Genomic DNA, 17,375 nt, shown 5'->3' with positions numbered 1-17,375 from the left:
CAGTTGGTTGGGCAACTGCCTTCGGCTCAGGTCATGATCCTGGAGTCCCGGGATCGAGTCCCGCATCAGGCTCTCTGCTCAGCAGGGAGTCTGCTTCTCCCTCTGATCCTCCCTCCTCTTATGCTCTCCCTCTTTGTCTCATTCTCTCTCTCAAATAAATAAATAAAATCTTAAAAAAAAAAATCAAGAGTCAGATGCTTAACCAATGAGTCGCCCAGGCCAAGTGCAAGATTTTTAAAAAACCACACATTTCAGACAGGAAAGGAGTCAGACTCTCTCTGAAAGATTTAATATAACAGAGAAAACAAAATTTTAAAATAGGGGTGAACAAAATGTCAGTTAAAATTTATATTTAAATCTAAATAATGCATAGTGCGTAATGTTAAGAAAAACTCTGGAATTAAAATCACGGATCATTTTAACATAAAAAGAAGAGGAAAGGGGGTGGACTGGGGTGAGATGACAGATAAGATAAAAAGTGAAAGCATGTTCAGATTCTTGTCTTGTTGAAGGGAGGAAATGGATGCTGAGTGTCTATGTGCACGCACGCACACACACGTGCATACACGTGCACACACGCAAGTATAAATGTATATGTTAGAAATTAAAGGTTACCACTATACGACTAGATCCCAGGTATATAATTTCTAAATAAAAAAATAAAAAAGAAATCCATACAATAAAAGAGAGAAAAGAATAAATAAAACTTGATGTAACATGGTGAAGAGACAATATAAAATAAAATAGCAGGAATAAAACCAAACATGTCAGTAAACTTAATAAACGTTAATGGCTTAAAATCATGTCTAAGAGAGAATATTGGATATTGGATAGGTTAAATATATGTACACAATCCCCCCAGTTTTATACTATTTATGTGAGGGCCAGCTTACACATGGAGGCTGAAAATACAGGAATGGAGAAAACAATGTTAGCAAAATAAAAGTAGATATTACAATATTAGTATCAGACAAAATATAATTTAAGGCAAAAATATTAAATAGGTAAGCGGCATTTTTATGTCCAAAAAGAGGCACAATCTATCAAAAAACTGCAAGAAACCAGCATAGTCATGAGCTTCTGTGAATTTCACAACAAGCTTAAAATATACAATAATGCAAAACCCAAGATAATGTAAAATGCAAAATTGACAAATCCATCAGGGAACGGTTACATCTTACCTCAAATAATCACAGGAAAAGAAGATTCTAAAAATAAATTTAAGAATAAGAATATAATGACAGAACTCCGTATTTAACAAAAATACAAAATCTTCCCACAAACCCACACATTTCGGAAATGTCACATGTTGTAGGCCACACATACAAATATAAATTCCAAAACACAGAAGTCATATTACCCACATGTTCAAATTAAAAATAAAAACAAAGTGATAGAAAACATAATTTCCAGGAAGTGGCCAAAACAGTACTCAAAAGAAATTTTATAACTTCGAATGTAATGAATAGAAAGTGAATAGGCCTGAAAACAAAAGAACAAAGCTTCCAATTCAAGAAGCTGGGGGAGAAACATAAAAATAAACCTGAAGAAAGTAGAAGGAAGGGATTAATAAAAATAATAGCAGAAGGGCGCCTGGGTGGCTCCAGTTGGTTAAGCGTCTGACTCTTGATTTTGGTTCAGGTCATGATCTCAGGATCCTGGGATCAAGCCCCATGTCAGGCTCTGAGCTCAGCGTGGAGTCTGCTTGAGATTCTCTCTCTCCCTCTCCCTCTGCCCCTCGCCCTCCCACTGGTGCTCTCTCTCCCTCTCTAAAATAAATAAATCTAAAAATAAATAAATAAATAACAGCAGAAACTAATTACATAAAACACCCTCCTTCCCCAACCTTCTGAGAAAAAAAAAAAAAAAAAAGGACACAGAAAAGCTGGTTCTTTGAAAAGACCAAAAAAATAATAAATAAACTTGGCAATATGGATGAGAATAGAGAAAATGCAAACAAACAATTATTAGGATTGAGGAAGGGGAAACAAATTCAGGTACAAAGGAGACTTAAACATTAGAATGGAACATGGAATGACTTTATACTATTAAATTTAAAAATCTATATTAAAATGAACGACTATCTAGAAAAAAAGATCAGATATGACTCAATGAAAAGTTAAATAAAATAATAACCACAGCAAAAATTTAAAAGATAATGAACAGTTACATTAAAAAAAAACAAAAAAACCCAGTCAGTTTTATGCTCATAGTTTACCAGACCTTCAAAGGAATAGATTATGTCTATGTTTATAAACTGTCCCAGAGCACAGAAAACCCCTCAAGTTCTCTGAGACTGGGATAGTGGTAGTAGGAACAGCACAAAGGAAAAAGAGGCAGAGGAGGAAGAAGAGGAGCAGGAGGAGCAAACCCCAGACTTACTAGGGCACTCAGTGAGACGGAGGAAGAGAGGGGGTGGGGGGAGGAGAAGGAGGGAACGGAGGAAGAGGAAGAGGAAAAGAAAGAGGAGGAGGAAAAAGAGGAGCTTCTACCTACAGAAGCTGAAGGGCAATATCATTTATTAACATCAATGTAAATATCTGAAATAAGCATTAGTAAAATGAACCTTGTAGTATATTAACAATTCATGAAAGAACAACTAGAATTTACTCCAATAATTCAAGAATCATTCAACAACAGGAGATCTGTCAATTCACTATAATAGTATCTTCCAAGAGAATAACAATATTATATCAACAGTATCCCCAATGCACATGATAAAACTCAACATTTCTCCCTAATTTACAAAAAGATAAATGGCCTTCATCACACATTATGTTTATGGCAAAATATCAAAAGCATTTCTGTCAAAGCTAGCAACAAGAACTTTGTCCTGGAAGTGTTAGTCAATGCAAACAATGTGATTTTTTAAAAAGAAAAACAAAACATGAGATATAATTATTGACAAGGAACAGACAAAACTGCCATGAGTAGCAGCCAAAAATGACTATACATAAAAAATTCAAAGAATAAAATGTAAAACTGTTGGTACCAATAAATGTGCAATAAGAGGTTAAAAATCAATATACTGAAAATGATTGTTTTCTTATACACTACAAAAAATTATAAATTATCAGAGCACATTTTAAATATCCAGAAATAAATATAACAAGAAATGGGCAAGACCTATGTGAAGTAAAACACAAAACTTTATGGAAGGGCATAAAATAAAACCTGAAAAAAATGAAGAGACATACCATGTTCATAGATGGAAAGAGGATAGTGTAAATTAATCTATAAATCCAAGTCAATTTGCCAGTGGGATCAAATTTAGCAAGGGAAATCTAAAATTTATCTGAAAAAATGTGAGAATTGTCAAATAAGTTTTGTGAAAGAATAAAGAGACAGCATGCACACTATAAAATAAAAATATAGTCAAATAATATGACTGAAATAGTGGGCAGTGCACAAGAGTAGATAAATAAGTCAATGGGCCAGAGAGAACCACCAGAGACATATGGTTTCAATAAAGATGATTCAGATACATAGTGAAATAATAGATAGGTCAGTAAACATATTGGGACAATAGGTCATCATTTAGAAAAATACTTCACACAAAATATTTCACACAAAAATATTTTTAAAATTAAGAGGTCATTGGGGCACTTGGGTGGCTCAGTCAGTTGAGCATCTGACTCTTGGTTTCCACTAAGGTCATGAACTCATGGGTCATAGAACTGAGCCCCACTCAGCAGAGAGTCTGTTTAAAGATATTCTCCTTCTGCTTGCCCCCCCCCCCCGGCCTCTCTCTCTCTCTCTGCTCTCTCTCTCTCCCTCCCTCTCTCTCTCCAATGAATAAATAAATCTAAAAAAAAAAAAAAAACCCAAGAGATCATTGATAAAAATGTAGGAGACTTTTTTTTCATAATCCTTAGAAGATTCCAATACCATTAATCAAAAGATAGAAAAGTTTTTGAAGTTTTTCTGCCACACAAAATATGGACATTAATATATAAAGACCTCCTTCATGTCATTGGGGCATGGAACAAATTATATGATAAAATGTGCAAAAATATAAAGAGGACATTTAAAAAGGAAGTCATATAAATGGAAAGTATACTTTTATGAAAATGCTAAGGGAAATTCACATAAAATTAAAATACTTTTGGTGTCTGGGACTGCCAAAAACTAGAATTTTATTTCCACATGGCTGGCAAAGGTGTGAGAGATTGACTACTCTCACACACTATCTGTGGATATGTAAATTAGCACCCCCTTTACAAAAAAAGCCATCCAGGGTGCCTGGGTGGCTCAGTTGGTTGAGCGACTGCCTTCAGCTCAGGTTATGATCTTGGAGTCCCAGGATCAAGTCCCGCATCGGGCTCCCTGCTCAGCGGGGAGTCTGTTTCTCCCCCAACCCTCCCCCCTCTCATGCTCTCTCTCTATCTCATTCTCTCAAATAAATAAATAAAATCTTTAAAAAAAAAAAGCCATCCAGCTTTCCTATGTTGGCTACTGTAAATAATACTGCAGTAAACATGGGGGTGCATATATCTTTTCAAATTGCTGTTTTCTTTTTCTTTGGGTGACTACACTTATTGTGGTGAACCCTGAGCAAGGTATAGAATTGTCAAATCACTATGTTGTACGCCTGAAACTAACCTAACACTGTATGTTAACTATATTTCAATAATAAAAACAAAAAATAAATTAATATTAAAAATCAAATAAGCACAAGGGGGGGGAAGCATTTCAGCAATAGCCACGACAATTTCAAACGTGCACACCCTTCAACCTAACAGTGCTACTTATAGGTATCTGTATCCTAGAAACACTCACACAGGTATGTTCCAGAATATTTATCATAGCATTTTTCTAACTGGAGAAAGTATGGGCATGATACAATCACTGATCAGCTGGGAAATATTGAAATAAGTTATGGTATATTCATGTCACGGTATCTTGTTGAAGTGTAAGAGAATTAAATAGCTCTCTGTATTCTTTTTTTTTTTAAGATTTTATTTATTTATTCATGATATATTCTTTTTTTTTAAAGATTTTATTTATTTATTTATTCATGAGAGAGAGAGAGAGAGAGAGAGGCAGAGGGAGAAGCAGACTCCCTGCCGAGCAGGGAGCCTGATGTGGGGCTCGATCCCAGGACTCCGGGATCATGACCTGAGCCGAAGGCAGATGCTTAACCATCTGAGCCACCCAGGCGCCCAGCTCTCTATATTCTTAAATGTACAAATGCTATGGCAAGTCAGCACATACAGGATTTTCCTGCATTTGTGAACAAAAAAACGAAAAAACAAAAAACAAACCAGAACAAAACCACACACACACTCCTATGTATTCTTATGTATTTGCATATATACAGATAGAGATACACCAACCGGCCGATAATCATTACCTCTCCGGAATGCACTGGGATTGAGGTGAAGGTGGGAGATATAAATACAACCTTCACTGTTCATTATCTACTTCTCTGACATGACTTTCAAGACTTGTTTTATTTACGTAAAAATAGTTTTCCTATATATTCTATATATCAGTTGGAAAGTACAACTTTAAAATCTCTTTCGGGGTGCCTGGGTGGCTCAGTCATTAAGCGCCTGCCTTCAGCTCAGGTCATGGTCCCAGGGTCCTGGGATCGAGCCCCACATCGGGCTCCCTGCTCAGCGGGAAGCCTGCTTCTCCCTCTCTCCCTCCCTCTGCTTGTGTTCCCTCCCTCGCTGTATCTCTCTCTGTCAAATAAATAAAATCTTTAAAAAAATAAAATAAAATAAAATCTCTTTCATAATAGCAAATCATGAATATGTATATATGTGTGTAATGTATGTATACAAAAATTTGCCCTGATAATATACATCAAAATACATGCTTGATGGGTTAAAGATTTATACTTAAAAATAAGACCATAAATTCTTAATTGCAGGAAACAAACTGAGGGTTGCTGGAGTGGGGGGTGGGGTGGGAGGGATGGAGTGACTGGGTGATAGACACTGGGGAGGGTATGTGCTATGGTGAGTGCTGTGAATTGTGCAAGACTGTTGAATCTCAGATCTGTACCTCTGAAACAAATAATGCAATATATGTTAAGAAAAAAAAAAAGAAGAAAAAGAAGGTAGCGGGAGGGGAAGAATGAAGCGAGGGAAATCGGAGGGCTAGACGAACCATGAGAGACGATGGACTCTGAAAAACAAACAGGGTTCTAGAGGGGAGGGGGGTGGGAGGATGGGTTAGCCTGGTGGTGGGTATTGAGGAGGGCACATTCTGCATGGAGCACTGGGTGTTATGTACAAACAATGAATCATGGAACAATTCATCTAAAACTAATGATGTAATGTATGGGGATTAACATAAGAATAAAAAAATAAATAAATAGAAAAAAAAATAAGACCATAAATACATAAGAAGGTGAATTTAAGAGAAATTAATACAATAATGGGGTAGGAAATTATTTTCAAAACATGACACCAAAGACAGCAAAGGAATAGATTAAAAGATTTGATCACATGAATCCCTTTATCTCATTAAAAAACGCCATGTACAAAATTAAAAGGCAAGTGAAAAACTTGGGAAAAACAATTACAAGATATGTAAGACAAAGAGTTAATATCTTAAAAGAAAAATTCAAATACTCAAAAAGACACCACACAGAGGGCATAAACTAGTAACTTACCAAAAAAGAACTATAAACATTCCATTCAAGATATATAGAGATAGAAAAGATAAGAGATTGATAACCACATAAAATATAGACATACATCTATGTTAAGCTTTAGAAATGAAAAGCAAAATGAGACACTTTCCATATCAAATTGATATCACTTTGTTAAATAATAATCAGTATTGACAGAATATAAGGAAAGGGGCGCTGTTATCATTTGTGTGTGTTGGGGAGGTAATAATGTGACATAATATGCCCGAAGGACAGGGCAACTTGGCAACAAATCTGTGAATGTATACCTTCCTTTAACCCGCAATGCCACATCTAGCAATTAAACCTAAAGAAATAATTAAGAACGTGTACAAAGATTTCGCTAAAATGATGTTCATCCAAGTGTTGTTAACAAAAGTGCAACTAGATCGCCCTTCTTTGCCTGCTGTCAAGGGCTGGGGAAAATGGGGGCAGGGGTGGAGACAGGGATTCTGAAGGAGAAAGTGAGGCTGGATGCTAACTACATTAGGAATGAGGAGGTCTTGAGACACCGATGAGGAGGGCTTGAGACACCGGTTCAGCAGAACAAGGTCTACAAGTTACACCAACAGGGGATATCTCATGGGGAGTCCTGCTGTGGGCTGCTGATAAGAAGTAAACTCTCCAAGTTCAAGACCTCTTGTTTTTGTTATTCATGCATTCATTCATTCATCCTTTCAACAAGTATTTACTGAACAACTACTCTATGCAGACAGCATTCTAGATGCCAGAGATGGATGCACAGATGGAATATTACAGATGGATGGACGGATGGATGGACAGACAGATGGTCGCACGGAGGGATGGACAGACAGATAAATAATGAATAACAAAGAAAAAAAGCAGACTGCAGCTCAGGAGTGAGGCCACCTGATGACCTTCCCTCTTTTCCTTCCTCTGTCCCCACCAGCATCCCTATTGCCTGCTGAAATTGGCAGAGGAGTGAGCAGTTCCCAGCTCACATCAGAGGTCAAGAAGATTTTGATGGCCTCTGAAGTGGGTGACTTTTTAGTTCCAGGAAAAAGGGCCAGAGCCTAGAAAAGGAATCCAGAGGAAGGACTGGAGGGAACGAACGGAAAGGATGAAGGTGTGATGGGGTGGGGGGGTGGAAGGGAGCAGGAAACAGGGAGGACTGCCTCACACGGGCGCACTTTGAACTGGATCCCATGCATTCGTCAAAAGTGGTACAGAAAGATGTGGAACGCCCTTGGGGGACACCCAAAGAGCTGGGACAGTGCCTTGAGAGGCCAGTTATACTAGACCTTCACCCTTTTCCCTACAGTCTGCATGGTTTGGATTCAATCACTGGAAACCTGGGTGAAGAACAGATGGAACTTCCTCTAAACATCTGTGCACACAGGTGCAGGTGGACACGGACACGTGCCCAGGCATGGGAGAAGGGACACCGTCCACCTTTGTCACGTCCCCACCTTCGACCCATGCGTGCACCTGAGACCCCTTCAGGGGTGGTGAGGAGTCTGCCAAGGCCCTGCCAAGACAGTGCCCCCTATGTCCGAGAAAACAATGCCACTGATTCAAGACGGTCACTTTCCTTCCCAGAAAGAGAACTCGAGTCACCTTCTATGAGCCAAAGACAAAGAGCCTAGTCCCTACATCAAAAGAGAGAGAGAGAGAGAGAGACAGAGAGAAAACACATCTAAATAGCCAACCCCCGGGACTCAACTGAATAAATAAATCATGGTAGAGTTATACAATTGTTTTGCACTCATCAAAAAGGATGCAGAAGAATACATTAAATTAAGCCCTTGATTATAAAATGGCATGTGAAGTACAATCCCACTTTGTATACTACAACAACAACAACAAAAGAAAACAAACTCATAAAATCATCTGGAAGGATATGCAGCAAAGAGTCAACGCTGGTGATCACTAAGGGATGTCTATTTCCTTCTAGCTGCTCCTCTGTTTTCTGAGTTTTCACAATAAGCCTGTCTGTAATGATAGACAAATTAGTCAAATGTAAGTCTATAGGAATGAGAAGAAATCTACTCTCTTGTAGATTCTTTGGTGTCCAGGGCACCATACGATCCATCTGCCAATCACACAGGACAGGTTAGGTCAGGAAGGAGTGGATGGAGATGGCGGCTGGCTCCCTCCTCTCCAGACACTGGCTGTGGGCTAGGCTAGCGAGTGAAGTGACAGGAACAAGAGAAGCCACAACTTCTGCCAACACGGGATCCTTTCTCTTACAGGCGAGGCAGGTCTGACGTGATGGGGCCATAAGGCTTGCCAAAGCACCCCCATCTTCTTCATTGAGCTCCCCTTGGCTTGCAGCTCTTTCTAGACTGTTCTGGAGGCACATGTTTTTTTCAAAGCTTATCACCATGAGGAATTTTTACATGGTAGTGATTTATGGGGAAACATCAACAAGTTGTGGTCCCTGTTTTAAATGAGCACATTCATGACAGAAACTGAATTCACTGGATACAGTCATGCAGTCACAGAACAGACATTTACCAAGGGTCATTGTGTCGGTCGCTGAGCTGTGCTGGCCCTGGTACATCTCTCAGTCCTTTAAAGGAAAACTGACCGCATGGTTTCTCAGGGTGGAAACAGCTAGGACATGGGCCCCAACCACCACTAGATCATCCAAGTTTCCTCAATGCTCAGAGCTAAAAATATGCATTTCCTATCTCAGGTATTTATAGCCCTACAAATGATCCTTCCCCAAAGAGCAGAGTGTTTCTACATCATTTTGATGCCTTCTGGCCCAGAGCAAAGGGGTGCAAAGGGGTGCGGATTTCCAAGGAAACGCCATTCCAGAGGCCATCGCAGCCCCAGCAACCCAGTGATGACTGGGGCCCCTGGAATCTGCTGCCTGGATGTTTCCTGATCCCAGAACCATGTGAGACTCTCCTGCCTCCCATCTCCCTTCTTGGGTGGCTTCTCTCCCAGCACTCACCACGCCTGATCAGCCGTTCCCTGTCCTTGACACTTCCACAAGGTTAAAAATCCCTCCCATGTGCCCTGCACATCGCACATAGGTCTCCTATAGTCAATGTGCCATTGACTCGGACAGAGATTCTCCAGGTATCTGATGGAGGTGCTGCCTCTTGGACAGAGGGCACCCACGCATCCTCTGATTTCCGATCGGCAGGAAGCCCAGGTAGAAAACACGTTGAACTCACTTTCTGATGATGCTGGTTCTGGAAATCTGCCTTCTAGACTAGACCACAATACCCAGAGGCTGAAAACACAAGAGCAGTCTTCAGTGGTTCTGTGTCCTTCAAGACGCCTTCCGGAAGGCACTGGTCTGTGGGCTCAGGAGCCTGTCCAGCCCGAGGACAGGAGCTGGGACATGGTTTCCTATAGTTGCTTTCAGTCCTGCACCCTTCAGAGTTCACACACTAGAAAGCCTCAAAGCTCAGGGAGTGGTGCTGAGAATGAAAGTAAGAGGGTCTGTATAGCAAGGGCGACCAGCAACACTCCACGTGCATTTCCTACTGTTCTGAGAGCCTTCACCTGATTACCGCAGCAATTCCAGAAGACAATGTTACTATTACCAAGCCCATAATTGAGGAAATAGGCATGGAGAGCTTAAATCACTTGCCCAAAATCACACATCTGATAAACGGAATTTCTGGCACTTTCTCCGTGTGCCGGGCATCTAGCCCCTAAGCCCCCAGTACCAGCTGGAAATTCGGGGGCCGCTGGAGTAGAAGAAGCCAGTGGCTCCCTCCAGCCTGCCACAAGTAAGAAATCTACACCTGAGCTTGCCTGCAGGTTTCCTTGGGGAGACTGGGCTCCCCCGAACAGACTGGAAGCCCCCAGAGGGCACGGCGGCCTGTTGGGTGCCCAGACCCAGGTCTGCGTGCATGGTAAGCAGGGCCTCCGCAAGGCAGTGCTGACCTGAAGGCCATTCTCCATGCCATTTGTCTTTGCAGGACTGGCAGCGAGGAACGTGGGAAAGAACAAACAGTACATTGTGGTAAGGAGATTTTAGATGAAGAGCAGAAAAAAAAAAGAAAGAAAGAAAGAAAGAAAGAAAGAAAGAAAGAAAGAAAGAAAGAAAGAAAGAAAGAAAGAAAGAAAGAAAGAAAGAAAGAAAGAAAGAAAAGAACGAACGAACCCTGGGCCAGTAGAGGGAAAAGCTAAAAGGATTCAGTTGCCTGAATTCACCCTTAAATTCCCATGAATTCTTCAACCAAGTGGAGATTCCATGTACGCTAAGCAGCAGATGTTCACTGAGAGCCTACTAGGTGACCATCCTGTCCCCGGAGGCTCCAGCAGGCTCCCATCAAAGGCCGGGTGCCGACCCTTGCCGTCAGGAGAGCAGAACGAGCCAGGGACAATCAGAGAGCAGATGGACCCAGACCCAGAAGAAGGGCGGCCAAGCTCAGCTGCAGTCCGGGCTGTGGGAGACAGCGAGGAGTCTCCTCTCTGGGGCTGCAACTTCGAATTAGGCATGCATTTCACAGACTTCAAGGAAGTGGGCAATAACTCACTTGAAGTTACACGTGCTAACCCGGGGCCGGCCCAAGGGCTGGGTCTGCAGCAGCCAGCAGCGGGAAGCATGTCTCCCCCTTGGACCCGACCGAAGACGGTCTTGATGACCCAAATGTCGTAACCACAAGAGTTTCCTCTCTGCTTGAGAAACAGGAAAAATAGAGAAACACATTCTTGCTCAGCCTTTGACCTTTGGCTCTCACTTTCCTTCTTTCAGCATTTTTTGGGAAAGCGTTTGGATTTTCAAAGGGCTGCCTTGTCTTCATTGCACATTTTCACGAAGTGACGTCAAGAGGCGACTTCTTAAAAAATACTGTAATGCCGGAAAACACGGACCCTCTGAATGAGCCCGGCCGTTCGTCTATAATCACTCAACGTCTGAAATGCCCAGATCATATATGTTTCAGAGGCTGGGACTAACAGTATGTTCGTGATGCCATTTAAAGCAACTGCCAGCGAGCATCTCATAGCGCAGCTCGTCAGTGGAGGTGCGCTCATCCACCAAGTACGCCTTCCCCTCCTTTCTGCCCAGGAACGTGCACAGAGCCGTCAGCATTCCTGCCAGAGGCCAGGGGATGGCAACACCAAATGTAAACATTTATTCCTCGACTACAAGGAGAAGTCTGCCGTGTCAGGCCTGGGGTTTGGGCCTTACAATAAAGCCTTTGTGTCTGCAAACAGCAAAGGGGTGAGCCCTCCCCTCCAACCCAATCTGCAGGAGGGCAGGTCAGTTTGAGTCAGACTGTTAAACCTTTTTTTAAAAAAGATTTTTTGGGGGGGGCGCCTGGGTAGCTCAGTCGTTAAGCGTCTGCCTTTGGCTCAGGTCATGATCCCGGGGTCCTGGGATCGAGCCCCACATCGGGCTCCCTGCTCCACGGGAAACCTGCTTCTCTCCCTCTCCCTCTCCCCCTGCTTGTGTTCCCTCTCTCACTGTGTCTCTCTCTGTCAAATAAATGAAATCTTTGGAAAAAAAAAAAAAGATTTTTTTTTTTTTAATGTTCAAAAATTAAAAATCACAAGTGCACACACATACGCACGCATTTTTTACCGGAAGTAGAGCCAGTGAAATAATATGACTTGGTATACTTTAGGGAAAGGCAGTTTGAGAACTGCACCTTGAACATCCCCAGTGGTTGGTGTGCTTTTATAACACAGGAGCCCGCCAAGGGTTCCATGTGAGGAAGGAGATGGCTGGGACAGTGAGAACAGGTTGTTTCGAGTGATCAGAGGCCCCCCATACTTTAAGGATGAGCACTGCTTCCTCCTGAAAGGGTAAAACGAAATACTCTTCTAGCCATCCCGAGACTGCCTTAGAAGTATTATGCTGTTACAGATTTCAAAAGGTTAGCTTCAATGAACCTGACATCAGTATAACCCAAAATAACCCATTCAAGAGAAAAGTAAGAAATAATTGCTGTTTTCTCTTTTTTTCCCCCTCCGCTATATTGCTATAATGATTTTGCATAACAGATTGAACAAAGCGCTGTTGTGACAGGTGGTGGAATTCAGCTAGTAAGCACCGAGACAGGGTTCAATTTAGTTTGTGAATCCTTTAATTGTTGTGCAGCTAATTAAAGAAGGTTCTTTACACTCGCAAGTGTTTACCGTTGCTAGTATGCATACATGAAAAATTAAATTGTGCCTTCAAGGGCTGAGAACTATAGAAAAATCATAGCTGAGGCTGCAACATGCTTACCAGCTCAAAATAGCTGCTTTTCACAATTGGAATTTGTAAAACTTTTTGCTAAGCAAATATAGAGCTAATTAGAAGTGTTCGTTGGACCAATTAACATTTAAATAAATAAGCCATATTGCACATTTCACAGTCTTTATTTAATGATGCTTCTAACTCTTTGGAAAGATTCTCTTAAGTACAAATAAGTTGTCATAAAAATGAAAGATAAAAATAACCCCATAACAGTATATGCTATTTTTTTCCTTTTGCCTTGAAGTCCCTTCCGAAAACTCTGTACCTATTATTGAAGAAGAAAAGGAAAAAACCCCACACACCTACCACCCACAAATCCAGATCTTTCTTTCATCTTCTCTAGTTACCTTTCCCTTCTTTGAATAGAAACAGAAAGACTATTTTATTACTATTTAAATTGTTATGATAATTCTGTTTACTTACGGTTTTTACCCCATGATAGAAAAATCTGTTTTAGAAAATCCCACTTTAATCTGACAACATGCGTAAGCAAGGAAAGGAAGGGAAGGGAGGGCAAAAACAGCAGTGTCTTGGGGGCTCAGGGGAGAAAGTGGCCGGGAAATCCCTTCTGGGTGCTCCTGCGTGGAGCAAACTCTAGAGGGGGGTGCCACGCCCACTCCAGGGCCACGCCCACTCCAGGGCCACGCCCATTCTTGCTGGAAGCCAGAGGCACTGGGAGGTGGGGCACCCAACCTGGACCCCTAGTCCCTCTTTCTTACCCTCAAAGCAAGACGCATATGTCAATGGAAGTGAATAGACAACCCACAAGCAGCCCCTACATTTTGCATTTTTTACAAAGATGTACAAGTAATTTAAAGAAGGAAGGATAATTTTTTTGACAAAGGGGGCTGAGTGAAAAAGAAGCCCCTTGACCTAACCTCACATCTTACACAAAAATTAACTCAAAATGCTTCACAGATTTCAAGGCAAAACATAAAACTGTAAAACTTTTAGAAGATAACACAGGAAAAAAATCATCAGGACCCCAGCAAATAACTCTCAGACATGGCACCAAAAGCACCATCCATAAAAGGTAAAATTGATGCATTGGATCTCATCAAAATAAAAAAATTTGCTCTGCAGAAGACACTGCTAGGAAGATGAAAAGACAAGCCACAGGCTGGGAGAAAATATTTGCAAACCACATGCCTGACAGAGGACCAAATCTAATATATACAAAGAACTCTCAAACTTAACAGTAAAAAGACAAAAACATCATCAGAAAATGGGCCAAAGGGGCGCCTGGGTGGCTCAGTCATTAGGCGTCTGCCTTCAGCTCAGGTCATGGTCTTGGGGTCCTGGGATCGAGTCCCGCATCGGGCTCTCTGCTCAGCGGGGAAGCCTGCTTTTCCCTCTCCCACTCCCCCTGCTTGTGTTCCTTCTCTCACTATGTCTCTCTCTGTCAAATAAATAAATAAAATCTTAAAAAAAAAAAAAAAGAAAACGGGCCAAAGACACGATCAGACATTTCACCAAAAAGGATATAAAGCATGTTCAAATAAACGCATGTAAACATGTTCAAAAAAGTGAAAGAGATGTTCACTAGCAACTGGAGAAAAACAAATTAAAACCACCGTGGTATACCACGACACACCCTGCCAGGCCAGGTAAAAATCAGAAATAGTGAGAATACCCAGTGCTGACCAGGATGCAAAGAAACTGGGTCTCTCCTACATCGCTGAGCCTGATATAAAATGGGTAGAGCCACTCTTGAAACAGCTTGGTAGCTTCTTACACAGCGAAACAGACACCATACGACTCAGTAACCGCACTTCTGAGCATTTATCTCACAGAAGTGAAAACCTATTTCCACACAAAAACTTGTATACCTCCTGTTCACGGCGGCTTGATCTGTGATAGCTGAAAGCTGGCAACAACCACAATGCCCCACAAGAGGGGACTGTCAAGCAAACCGTGGTCCACCCACGTGGGGCACGGCGACTCAGCATGTCGGGACAGACAGCCGCATGGATGGATCTCAAGGGCAGTATGCTGAGTGAAAAAGCCAAGGTCAAAAGGTCATATAATGCATGATTCCATTTATCTCACATTTTCAAATTGACAAAATCATACAGATGGGAGTATAGATTAGTGATCGCCAGGGGCTAGAAGGGTGGGGCTGGGAGTGAGTACAAGCAAAAAGAGGCAGCATGAGGGACATCTTTGTGGTTGATAGAAGAGTCCTGTATCTCAGCTGACATGGTATTTACAGAATCTACAGATGTGATCAAATAACATGGAACTATGCACATGTCGTAGCAATGTCAATTTCCTGGTTTTGCCATTACACTTGACCCTGGAACAAGGCAGGGGTTGGAGGCGCCGACCCCCGCTCCTCATGCAGTTGAAAAACTGCAGATAACTTCTGACTCACCAAAAACTTAACTACGGATCACCTACTATGGACTGAAAGCCATGCCAATAGCATGAATAGTCGATTAACACATGTTTTGTATATTATATGTATTGTATGCTGTATTCTTACAATAAAGTGAACTAGAGAAAAGAAAATGTTAAGAAAATCATAGAGAAAAAAATACATTTACAGCATTCTAGTTACCCCCAAAAATCCGCAATTACGTGGACCTGTGCAGTTCATACCTACGTCGTTCGAAGGACAACTGCCTGCTACAGTTACATAGGATGTAAGCAGTGCAGGAAACTGGGTCAAGGGTCCGTGGGACCTCCCGATACTATCTTTGCAACTTCCTGTAAATCTGTAATTAGTTCAAAATTTTAAGAGTTACAAAGAAAACTAAGAAATGAAATGCGGAATTCACGTGCCATTTTCTGTGTTGTGCTTTCTAACATCCTAGACCTGGTCTCTTTCTTAAGCTCTTAACTCCAGGTTGAGAGCCAATAATCTCCTCTCTCCACTACAGGATTCTTCTCTCTCACACATGCGCATATTTCTGAGCACAGGTTACCCTCTTGTAAGAACGAGGGTCTTCTCAGACCCCCTTTCCACGTCCTCACACCTGGTAATCACCAAGAGATCTCACTGTTGAGTTTGGCTCCTAACATTGAAACCAAATTAACATTTAAATAAATGAGACAGATCTGTGAAGACACAGAAACCAAACTCTAAAGGGGAGGATGGAAATGACAACATAAAGAACCGAAAGCTGCTTTTTCCTTTAAACTTTTTGTTTTGAGATAGTTCTAGATTCACAGGCACTTATCAAATGTCAAGGGATCCTGCATACTCTTCACCTACCAATGGTAACACTGTATATGAGCAGGAACTTGACATTGATACAATCCACCCACTTTATTCAGATTTCATCAGTTTTATAGACACTCGCGTGTGTGTGTGTATGTGTGTGTGTGTGTGTATTTAGTCCTATGCAATTTTATTATGTGTAGTTTTGTTTGGCAAAACAGACAAGAGAGTAGGCTAGCTGGAGAGCCCCAAGCCAGCGAGAGTTCTTTCCAGAGAAACCCTCCATTTAAAGTGCAAAGTGTGGGTTTAGGCACTGTGTGCATGATGTAGTTTGTGAGCCTTGAGATTTAGGAGGCAAACTTAGGGACAGGTACAGTCTCTCTTACCCCCGAGTCACAAACCACGGTGTCCATTTGGTCTCTGTGATCCAAGCCCTCAAGTCACAAGTCCCAACAAATAATAAGCGCTCAGGTTTTCAACCTTAGGGCCCTGGGAAGGCCAACCAGGGACACTGGGCTCTGGCAAGAAGCAGGGGAGGAAGAAGCTGGTGTGCAGGAAGGCAAAGGTCCTTATCGGGCAGCAGGGTCAGGAAGTCCTGGAAAGACTGCATCTAAAAAGGAGGCAGGACTCACCCTGGGAAAAGTTTCCCTCTGCCCTAGAACCACTTGCAGATTCTCCTGGAAAGTGCTATTCTGTGACTATTGGCAGTCTACACTGAGTGTCTGAACAAAAGGTGGATGGGGGGAGACTGATCTGAAGAAATTGCCAAAAACAAAAGTAAACCACAAATTTCTATAACTTCAAATTGATCCAGAAAATATAAGTCAAATTGGACATTTCCTTTCAAACTGCTTATTTTATAGACCCTAGAACACAGGGCATGTGATCCCTTATTTGGAAGAAATCCACCAGTCCAAATCCCCCTCTACAGACAAAATCATCCTCCTGGGTGTGGGAATCGGGAGAAGTTACCCAGAATCCCTCTGCCTAAATGAAAGGATGGCGTTTTTTTTGTAACTGGCATTTTTTGTTTGATGAGAAGTTATCTTTAAAAACATAATGAAATACAGGGCACCTGGGTGGCTCAGTCGTTAGGTGGGTGCCTTCGGCTCAGGTCATGATCCCAGGGTCCTGGGATCGAGCCCCACATCGGGCTCCCTGCTTCTCCCTCTCCCTCTCCTCCTGCTTGTGTTCCCTCTCTCGTGGTATCTCTCCCTGTCAAATAAATAAATAAAATCTTAAAAAAAAAATGAAATAGGCAGAGCAGAGAAGCATTTTAGGGCAGTGAAATTGTTGTACCATAGTTTGTAATGTTCCCTGTAGTGTACAGACATTACAGTGGTGGGTATGTGTCATCATGCATTTGTCCAAACCCATATACAACACCAAGAGTG

The 17,375-nt window shown here is 41.8% G+C and overlaps 1 protein-coding gene across 1 annotated transcript in view; it reads right to left on the bottom strand.

The window, feature by feature from the left end:
* ZNF536 (zinc finger protein 536) overlaps positions 1-17,375 on the bottom strand; it is a 289,241-nt gene that overhangs the window by 123,665 nt on the left and 148,201 nt on the right. The window lies entirely within an intron of this gene.

The sequence above is a fragment of the Mirounga angustirostris genome, unplaced genomic scaffold (genome assembly GCF_029215605.1).
Source record: "Mirounga angustirostris isolate CCGP_5_RB_7025 unplaced genomic scaffold, mMirAng1.0.hap1 SCAF_16, whole genome shotgun sequence".
Classification (NCBI taxonomy): domain Eukaryota; kingdom Metazoa; phylum Chordata; class Mammalia; order Carnivora; family Phocidae; genus Mirounga; species Mirounga angustirostris.
The sequence above is the reverse complement of the archived record's forward strand: the minus strand, read 5'-3'. Positions and strand labels throughout refer to the sequence as shown.